Genomic DNA, 10,988 nt, shown 5'->3' with positions numbered 1-10,988 from the left:
TCTACTCATAAGAGTAACAGCAATGTCGCCGATCCTGCTACGGTCGTATTGTAACAGCAACAACATGTATCGATTTTAAAACTGTCAGTTCCAGCGCCTCGCAAAGCTACCCTTCTGTGATCGTTTGTTCTCAAGGTCAGGATTTCTTGACACTCCGAGGAAGAGAAAACGATGGCCGGCCGCGTTACAGGGACAGATAACAAAGCACTAGCACGCGTGCACCGCGGGTTGTTTCCGCCCGGTTTCGAACCAGGGACCTGTCGCGTGTGAGGCGAACGTGATAGCCACTACACTACGGAAACCGACCTGTCCTGGTGTTTCGAATGGCTCCCATCGAAGCCGGCTGGTAAAACGCGCACAGGCGTTTCCCGTGGGCCAGCCTGTGAGATAAAGGTTTCTATTTTCACTGACCTATTTTGCATTGCTCAAGGACACATCAGGACACTTTGGAAACTCTTTCAAAGGAAGAACGCCCTGAGCTATGACAAGACTTAGACTTACCCCAACAAGGTGATGCTCACTGGCTTGTTCAAACAGCTGCTGCTCATCTTGTGCCACCATCAGACAATCACAGAGCTATTGTGCCTTCTACACCTTACGGTAGCTTTACTTTAACAATAATAATGACGGCGACCTCGACGACAAAAAGAAAAACAAGAACAACAACAACAACAACAAGAACAATAACATCATCATCAGATTTTAATTAAAAGTGGCTACACCAGCGTTTACAATTTCAACCTGTCGACGGACGGACGCTCTGAGTCCACCAATTTCGGAAACTCCAATGAAGAAAAGCCACCTACCGCCTCCGGGGAACCACGAGGGCAAGCAGGACGAAAAGGGCCGGCCCACAGCAGGCTCTTTCCGCCCGGTTTCAAACCGGGGACCTTTCGTGCGTTAGGAGAACGTGATAACCGCTACACTTCGGAAACTGACACCGTCACCTCTTGCTTAGAACGGTTACCGTTGGAGACTGCTGGTAAAACCGACCCGTCCTGGCGTTTCGAATGGCTCCCATCGAAGCAGGCTGGTAAAACGCGCACAAGCGTTTCCCGTGGGCCAGCCTGTGAGATAAAGGTTTCTATTTTCACTGACCTATTTTGCATTGCTCAAGGGCACATCAGGACACTTTGGAAACTCTTTCAAAGGCAGGACGCCCTGCGCTCTGACAGTGCCTGCACTTAGCCCAACAAGGTGATGCTGAATGGCATGTTCAAACGGCTGGTGGTCTTCCTTCACCACCAGACTATCAGAGCTATTGTGCCTTCTACACCTTACGGTAGCAACAAATCTAACTACTGCTTTACTTTAACAATAATAATGACGGCGACCACGACGACAACAAGAACAACAACAAGAACAACAACATCAACAAGAACAACAACATCATCATCATCATCATCATCAGATTTTAATTAAAAGTGGCTACACCAGCGTTTACAATTTCATCCTGTCGACGGACGGACGCTCTGAGTGCACCGATTTCGGGATACTTCGGAAACTCTTTCAAAGGCAGGACGCCCTGCGATCAGACAGTGCCTGCACTTAGCCCAACAAGGTGATGCTGAATGGCTTGTTCAAACGGCTGGTGGTCTTCCGTCACCACCAGACTATCAGAGCTATTTTGCGCCTTCAACTACATAAGAGTAACAGCAATGTCGCCGATCCTGCTACGGTCGTATTGTAACAGCAACAACATGTATCGATTTTAAAAGTGTCAGTTGCAGCGCCTCGCAAAGCTACCCTTCTTACATCGTTTGTTCTCAAGGTCAGGATTTCTTGCCACTCCGAGGAAGAGAAAACTACAGCCACCCTTGGGGCAGAGAGATGGGGGACGGGTAACACGGCACTGGCACGCGTGCACCACGGGTTGTTTCCGCCCGGTTTCGAACCGGGGACCTTTCGCGTGTGAGGCGAACGTGATAGCCACTACACTACGGAAAACGACCCGTCCTGGTGTTTCGAATAACTCCTATCGAAGCCGGCTGGTAAAACGCACACAGGCGTTTCCCGTGGGCCAGCCTGTGAGATAAAGGTTTCTATTTTCACTGACCTATTTTGCATTGCTCAAGGGCACATCAGGACACTTTGGAAACTCTTTCAAAGGAAGAACGCCCTGAGCTGTGACAAGACTTACAATTACCCCAACAAGGTGATGCTCAATGGCTTGTTCAAACAGCTGCTGCTTGTCTTGTGCCACCATCAGACAATCACAGAGCTATTGTGCCTTCTACACCTTACGGTAGCAACAAATCTATCTACTGCTTTACTTTAACAATAATAATGACAGCGACCACGACGACAACAAGAACAACAAGAACAACAGCAAGAACAGCATCATCATCATCATCATCATCAGATTTTAATTAAAAGTGGCTACACCCGCGTTTACAATTTCAACCTGTCGACGGACGGACGCTCTGAGTGCACCGATTTCGGGACACTTAGGAAACTCTTTCAAAGGCAGGTCGCCCTGCGCTCTGACAGTGCCTGCACTTAGCCCAACAAGGTGATGCTGAATGGCTTGTTCAAACGGCTGGTGGTCTTCCGTCACCACCAGACTATCAGAGCTATACTGCGCCTTCAACTACATAAGAGTAGATTGTAGGGTTTTTTGGGCGCGGCCTATTTTGTTATGATGTATGCCCTAAGCTTATTAATATTCCTACGTCGTAATTGGGGGGCGTGATTTTAGGTAGAGTTATTTCCTTAATTATTCCTACGTCATATCCGTCAGAAAGTGTACACCCATAAAACCCTGAACAACAAGGCCACCCATAAATACCCCCACCCCTCTGAAGGTAATGCCCCGAAACTCTCCTCTCTATTTAAGAACCCGCGCTGCTTTTAGGCAATACCTCTTTAATTCTCAGCATCAGAAACATCCCGCTTCTTCAACATGTCCAGCGACATCAACATGAAACCCCGCAAGAAACAATCCCGGGCAAGGGTTCCTGTACTCACCAATTTAAAGATTGAACGCTCCTGGGTGTTGTTCTGGGGGGCTCGACGGGGTTACCGCTTTAAAAGGGATCCCAGCTATGTTGGAGTGGAGCTTTTTGCTTTGGGAGAGAAGGAGGGTACGTTGGAATCTTTTGAGACGGTAATTGAATACTCTTATGAGGACTGGTTGAAGGTGATGGCCTGGAGAGATCTGGGGCTTGTGGATAAGACTCTAGAAGGCTTGCAAGAGGGTCCAAGAGAATGCAAAATGGAGTCTCCGACTCAGGGTTTTGAAAGGTGGTGAATGGGAAAGCTTGCAGAACTATGGTAGAGTGGTGAAGAGTCTATCTCTAACTACAGATCGTAAGGTTTTGTTTAGCAGTACCCTGATTACAAACCCTATTGAAGGGGGTGTGGAGGATCCAGAAAAACAGGTTACTGAAATTATGTTTGACGCCGTCTGACGGCTCAGGGGCTACTCTCTTCTAAGAGGGCGGTGTGTCGTGACGTAGTGAAGAGATAGGATAAAAGGCGCAACAATTCATTCATGGTTTAAAATTAAAGAGAATGTCTTACCCGAAAGCTGCGGACGTCGACAGGCTCTACAGGCCTCATCAAACCCGGGATCACCCCTGGTTCTATTCCCCAGATTTTGTATATACTCCGGAACCCTCTGACTGCGGTTACCCTCCAAGACCTCAGACCCCGGTCCCTCAGGACGAAACAACATGCGGTGCGATAGATGTCCAAATGAGTCTCGGGGATCCCCAGCCTCTGGAGCTCATGGAGGGCCTCGATTTTGCCGAACTGTCTACCGTCTGTGCGTCTCAGGAGGGGGTCAGTCCAATGGATGTAGAAACACCCCACAAACCACCAGGCGACCCAATGAGCATCGGACTGTCCCGGGGGCGTGATGAATACGCAGGATTTATGCCCGGGGTATGTGACCAAGTAAGCAGAGTAGTTAAAAGCACCCTGGTGTATATTCTGAGTGCTCTCATCGACCGAGCTCTGAAAGAAGTCTGTCGGGGGTGTGAAGTGAATCACCCCAGTCAGTTGAGACACAGTTGTTTGTTTGAACCAGACCGTTACTATTTCCTGTTCTATTTCAACGTGTTTTACAGAAGACTGAACAAACCGTGGCTGAAACCGGCACTAATCAAGGCGCTGTCTTACTCCCACATACATGTCACTGCGGGACAAGTCCAGAAAATCATAGATGAGATTTTGCTGGAGCTGAAAAAGGAGCCGTTTATAACAGAGAAACTTGGGCAGCTGCTCAATGACCTGGATGAGCCGAGTAGAAAAACCGCTGGCAAGCTAAAAGCTTATTTCTTCCGTAAAGAAGTTAAAGCTGGGGGCAGCGACGAAGAATTCGACATCTACGCCACTGATTCAGACTCTGACCTGAACTAAGGGACTTTGAACATGGGGAATGTTCTGGACTGCTTCTGCAACTGGTTCTGTCATCAACAGCTAACCATGCAGCTAACCTGAGAGCGCTATTACACCATGTGCTTGACAGAAAAGTAGCCATAGCGAGCCTTTTCTCTACAGATTTAACCATCGATGAGGATCAACTTTCAAACCTGGAAAAGTTAATGGCTGCTGTAACAAAGACCGGAGGGTACGAACACTGGGATGAAGCGCTCAAGGGGGCCAAGAATGATATTAGGCCATTTCATCAACATCTGAATGACCTTTTACTGAGCATGTTTAATACACCTCTGTTTACTTTTAAAATAGGTCATATTGGTTTTTTATTTACATATGTAACTGAGGTGTGTGCCTACAAGATAAAGAAACAGGTATATTTGTTGATATAGATCAAGTAACCAATCATCTGATTTCTTTTTGTCTGGACCGTAGAAAAAATTGTTGTGTATGTTATACTTTTCTCAAATGTGTAAAAAGGGGTATCTGCTCTCCTGAAGTTGAATAAAAAACCTTGTATAAAAACTTTGCGCATAGTGTGGGTCTGTGTGGTTATTTGACAGAATGACTCGGCAAGCTCCCCAAATGCAGGAACTATACTACAACCCAGCCAAGATTGGGGGTTTGGCGGGTAAGAAGGGTTTTCAAAGAGGATTCGCTGAGGCCGGAGTGAAGGTTAATGATGTGGTTGTTTCAGAATGGTTACGGGAACAAGACGCCTATACCTTACATAAACCTCTCAGGATTAACTTTAAAAGAAACCGCGTATATGCAACTGACATAGACTCACAATGGCAAATGGATCTAGTCGATATGTCAAATTTATCAAAACATAATAATGGTCACAAATTGATGTTGATGTGTATCGATGTGTTATCAAAATATGCCTGGGCTCGCATTCTACATAATAAAACAGGTCGGGCGGTGACAAGGGCCTTTGAGGATATATTGTCCCAGGGTCGATGTCCTAAAAAACTGCAGACTGATAAAGGAAAAGAGTTTCTCAACAGAGAATTTCAGAATCTACTGAAGAGACACAAAATATATCATTTCACCACCGGTAATGAGCTTAAGGCATCGGTAGTGGAGAGGTTTAACCGCACCATAAAGACCAAAATCTGGAGATATTTTACAGCGGTCAACACGTTCAAGTATTTTGATAAAGTTCAGGATTTTATCGATGCTTACAACCAAGGGTATCACACCAGTATTAAAATGAAGCCTATAGATGTTGATCAAAGTAATTCTTTTAAGGTCTATATAGAATTATACGGACCGTTTATTAAGAAGGGAAAAACTACTTATAAGTTCAACATCGGTGATGTGGTTCGCGTTTCAAAGCTAAGGAGTACTTTTGCCAAAGGTTATGAACAAACATTTTCTGACGAATATTTTACAGTTACCGAACAGTTGGCTAGAGACCCCCCCGTGTACCGGTTAAAAGACTATGACGGGGAGGATATAGAAGGAACGTTTTACGAAGCCGAGTTACAAAAAATGATTGTGGGTAAAGACAGTGTATACAGAGTTGAAAAGATATTAGCTGAAAAGACCCAGAACCGGAAAAAATATGTGTTGGTGAAATGGCTTGGACGGCCTGAAAAGTTCAATAGTTGGGTCCCGGAACAACAGGTTTGCGATATTCAATCCTTATAACAACATGCCCGCGGGTGTGATGGGGGCATTACTTTCGGTACTCAAGATGGAATCAGGAGGCTTCTACGTGACTCTACCCAGTAACGCCTCTCTCGATATATACCCTAAAAATGAAATATCCAGTTACACGGTACAATTTGGAAAATCTATAGATCTAAGGGGGTCGTGGGAAGTGGGGTTGGCGGAAATACAGTATCCTTACACTTGGGCTGTTTTACAAGATAAGGATGCCACCTTCGCCATTTTTGATGATGTTAAAATCAATGGACATTCACGATACAAGGAGGTTATTATGACAATGTGGATAAAATATTAGATGAGATTCATAAACAGTTCTCAGAAGGCACCCCCAACATCAAGCTATATTACAACCCTATTAAAAACAGAGTGTACAAGGTGTCAAAACCAGGTATTAGCATTCAAACCAGCGGCCAACTGGGGCGTATATTAGGGTTCTATTCTGACACAGAGAGCAGGTTCTCAGAAGTGGTGGGGCGGCTTTTACACTCTTTATGTGTATACGGATATCATAACCCACCAGAGGGTTGGGGATAGTTATGTCACCCTTTTGAGAAATGTACTTATTAAAGGTAAAAGCAATGACATGGTCACAATTACTTATGACAAACCACACTACGTAGCAGTCTCAAAGATCCACTTTGACAACATCACGATCGAAGTAAAATCGGATCAGAATATCAACGTACCCTTCCGCTTCGGTAAAGTTAATGTCAAACTACATTTTAGACCCCTGAAACAGTGTGTACATTATTAAAATGGCTACCTCGAGGGGTTATGTAGATCCTAGCGCCTATGTGGATTATTACAAGATGCAAGCCGGGAACGGCTTGCCCGGTATTGTAGGAGCCCCCACAATGTATGGCGCCGGTCTAGGAGGACTCTTTCGTGGTCTCTTTAGAATGGCCGTACCCCTGCTTAAGAGAGGCTTTGCTATAGCCAGACCCCACTTGAAATCAGCGGCTAAAAATATTGTTAGTGACGTGTTCACCAATGTTATGAACCGGGCAGCTAGCCATGAGCATCAGGAGGGTTCGGGTCTCATGGTAATGGCGAGGAGGGGGGTAAAAGAAGAATCAGCATGTGTCCACCAGGGGGCGACGAAGATCCGTGGCTAACAAAAATCGAAGAATCTCTCATTCTCCAACATATCGTGGAAATTTCAGACACGGCCCCTCTGGAGTTTTTTATAGCTGGCAATGGCGAGGATTATATTGATTTGAATAACACATTTATTTTAATGAACTGTAAAGTGACTGATGAGGATGGCGATGCAATCGAGAAGACGGCCAACGCTGGGGTCATCAATTACCCGGTGGCCACCATGTTTTCACAGGTGGATGTGACCCTGGGAGATCGGCTCATTAGTCAAAGCAGCAATACTTACCCCTATAGAGCCATGATGGAGTGTATCCTTAATTATAGTGAGGAGACCCTGAGCAAACAGTTCAGCCCCGGCCTTTTCTTCAAAGACATCCCGGAAGCTATGGACGACAAGGATCCAGAGGGACTCAATAAGGGTTTGCAAAAAAGAACGGCCTCTTCAACAGAAGGGAGGACCTTTGAGCTAATGGGGCATATCCATGCAGACATATTTTTCCAAGAAAAACTCATGCTCAACGGGGTAGACATTAAAATTAAAATGATCCGTAGTAAAAGTGCTTTTTGTCTGATGACACCTGATACTGAAAAATATATACTGACCATATTATCGGCCTCGCAGTTTGTGAAAAAAGTGTCCGTCTCCCCGGCGGTTAAACTAGGACACACGCAGGCGTTAATGACGGCAAACGCCAAGTACCCGATCGAAAGAGTCTACATGAAAGTCCACAGTATCCCCGCAGGGACACGGGTGATGAACCAGGAAAATCTGTTTCTAGGACAGCTCCCAAAACAGGTTATTATAGGTCTCGTGGATAATGATGCATTTACCGGGGTTTACAACAAGAACCCCTTTAACTTTAAACATTATAACGCGGAATTTATAGCGTTGTACGTCGATGGTGTGCAGGTTCCATCCAGACCTTTTCAACCTGACTTTGAAAACGGCAATGCGGTTCGTGAATATTACAGTCTAGTACTGGCTACGGGTCGCCATCTCAAGGATCAAACTCTGCTGATCGATCGCCGGGAATACTGCAGCGGTTACACCCTGTACGGTTTCAACCTGACCCCTGATGAAGAGTGTGGACAACATTTTTCACTGATGAAGACGGGCAATATGCGTTTGGAGATGCGTTTCAAGCAGCCTCTACCACGCACTGTAAATATGGTCGTGTATGCTGTGTTTGACAACATTATTGAGGTGAATCAGAGGAGAAACGTTATGTATGATTATTATTAAAATGAACACCAGAGAGCTCAACCACATCATGAATGCCCTGGCCGGCTCACGGAAACTGTTTCAAGGAGTCTACGCCTGCGATCAGCTGCCTAAATTTAAGATCAAGAATTTACCTGCAATGTACATAATCAACACACACCCTAAAAATATGCCCGGAGAACATTGGCTGGCTATTTATCTAAGGGAGGACCACCGTGGTGAATTTTTTGATTCCTATGCAAACCCCCCGGATTTCAGACCTTTCCCTCGGAAGATCAATAACTTTCTGCTCAACAACTGTCAAGAAACCATTTACAGCGGTCGTCAAGTACAAAGTCTTCAGACCTTCACTTGTGGTCAACACTGTGTGTTTTTCTTATATCATAGATCTAAAGGAAGGTCATACCCCGATATTATGGCCTTGTACAGTGAGGATTTAGACCAAAATGATAAAAAAGTGGCAGAGTTTGTCAGTACACTGTGGACCCCCCCTTATAACACAATGACTTACGACCCTAGACAGCCATGTATACAGATGGGGTGTTCTTGTGAGGATTTTAAAAGATGTCATGCGTGTTAAGGTGAAAAAATAATGAAAACAGCCTTTGAATCATTAGTTTTGTTTTTATTCAAAACAATTCTAATACAAAGCACGGGTTATGTTATAAATAAATGTACAACATTTGAAAATAAAAAAAATAAAATAAAAAATTGTTTGTCGGGTCATTATTTACAGGGGAGACAAATAAAAACATGAGATTAATAAGCTTCCCAACGATGGATAGATCCTGAGGATGGTCGCTCAGCACGGTCAGAGTAATGAGATATCGGAGTCAGATCAGGCTCCACCTCTTTACACAGATGGATTTTTTGTCGCGTTTCCTGGTTAGGAACTGTGGATTGGGGCATGTTCAGACAGGCCATCGCCTGTAGGAAAGCATTCCAGCCTACAGGTCGGCGACTATCGGGTACCTTATTAGTGCTAGTGACACTCTTCAACAAATCAAACGTGTGAACCTTTGATCAGTTGTCCTTTAAAAACAAATTCACCCTGTTCATTCCAAGCCGTTACCCGCGGTTTCTGAACCATTTTGTGCAGGATATATTGTGCATGTCTTTTGCTTCTGGCCGGCATGTTTCTCAAAACATCCGTTACAACATCTCCCTCTGAACTCTCAACAGGTTCGGTCACCGCAACATCTTTATCAACCGTACCCCCCGCATCAGCCCCAGAACCATTTTCTTGAGAGGCCATGGTTAAAGTTAAAATGTTTTGATCTTTTTCACCCTGTCTAGCCAGACGGAGGTAGCGCTGTAACGTGTTGGTATACAACTGGGCTTTGGAATACTGATTTAAATCGGCCCTGGCCTGTATAGCATTCATTTCAGAGTCCAGGTTGTTTTCGGCCGTTTGTCTAATGGGCTCTGGCCCGACAACATTTTTTCTCAGTTTCTCAAGCTGCTCCTGAGGGATCAAAAACATTTTCTGAGCATATTCCATTATTAACCCACTCTGGAAGCTAGAAGACTGGTTAGGAAAGGCACGGCTATGCTCAACAGCGGTCCTATAAAACCCCCGGTTTGATTAATCTTCTTTCTTTTTCTTTTAATAGAATACTTCTTATTAGTGATGATCTTGATAACCGCTTTTTGTTTTTTGAGTTTAGAATGTTGAGAAGGGGTTAGGGGTATATTACCGCGTAAGATGTTAAAAGCTATTTCACACAGGGTCTCGATCAAATCCGAGGGGGCCCCTGCCAGCACAGCTTTCCTATGGCGCGGGCTCCCCTCAAATAACATTTGCAAAAGTGGCAGATTTCTTTTAATCCGAACAGACATTCTTATTTATTTCCTTTTCTTTAGCACATACACTGCCGGCCAATCGGGCGGGCACAAACCTGTTCTGAGGCGAAAGTCTTCTGGGGTTTGTGCTTTTAAGTCTGCAATCAAGTACCCGTAGGGTTTTTTGGTGGCATCCTCAAATGCCTCCAAAAAGAACTTGGTCTGGTTAGGGTACATTTGACGAGCCAAGACGGTGACTTGTAGTTTATCTCTGGGGTTTTTAAAAAGAATTATATAATTGGCATTTAAATTAATAGTGCGGCTTTTTTTACCTTGAAAAAATAGATTTTGAACTAAATAAAGAATACTTAAATTCCTATGATGAGTGTACTTTGTGAAAGCTTTTTCCACTTCACTGTTGTCACCGGCCTGCTCCATCAGGTCATCAAGGATCACTAGATTAGTTTGACCGGGCGGGAACAAGTCATCGTCACACAACGAGGCGGGGAGACCTTGCACAAATTTCAGATTATTTTTTTTCGAAGCCAAATCATCGTAGAGAGGTTGCCAGCAAGAGTAACACCACACTATGTTGTCAAGAGCTTGGGACACGGTTGCGTCCACATCTTCTATGATGTTCTTTATAAGATAGCTCTTCCCCGAATTGGAGGGACCGGCTATAATACAGGAGAAAGGGTGTTGAAGTCTGTTATCAAAACCACCGCTAATATCCATAAGGCAGAGTGGTATAATCAGTCTTCAACACTCTTTTATTGTACACCACCCTGAACCGTTTGTTTAGTGATCTATTTTCCAACGTGTACCCCTT

The 10,988-nt window shown here is 44.8% G+C and overlaps 2 non-coding genes across 2 annotated transcripts; both read right to left on the bottom strand.

Annotated features, from left to right (window-relative positions):
• Nucleotides 1-229: 229 nt before the first annotated feature.
• On the bottom strand, nucleotides 230-302 carry trnav-cac (transfer RNA valine (anticodon CAC)). Its single transcript has one exon. It is a non-coding gene; the product is annotated as a tRNA-Val (tRNA).
• Nucleotides 303-1,874: 1,572 nt separating this feature from the next.
• Nucleotides 1,875-1,948, bottom strand: trnav-cac (transfer RNA valine (anticodon CAC)). Its single transcript has one exon. It is a non-coding gene; the product is annotated as a tRNA-Val (tRNA).
• Between the last annotated feature and the right edge of the window lie 9,040 nt (nucleotides 1,949-10,988).

The sequence above is a fragment of the Amia ocellicauda genome (genome assembly GCF_036373705.1).
Source record: "Amia ocellicauda isolate fAmiCal2 chromosome 11 unlocalized genomic scaffold, fAmiCal2.hap1 SUPER_11_unloc_5, whole genome shotgun sequence".
In the NCBI taxonomy this organism is placed as follows: domain Eukaryota; kingdom Metazoa; phylum Chordata; class Actinopteri; order Amiiformes; family Amiidae; genus Amia; species Amia ocellicauda.
The sequence above is the reverse complement of the archived record's forward strand: the minus strand, read 5'-3'. Positions and strand labels throughout refer to the sequence as shown.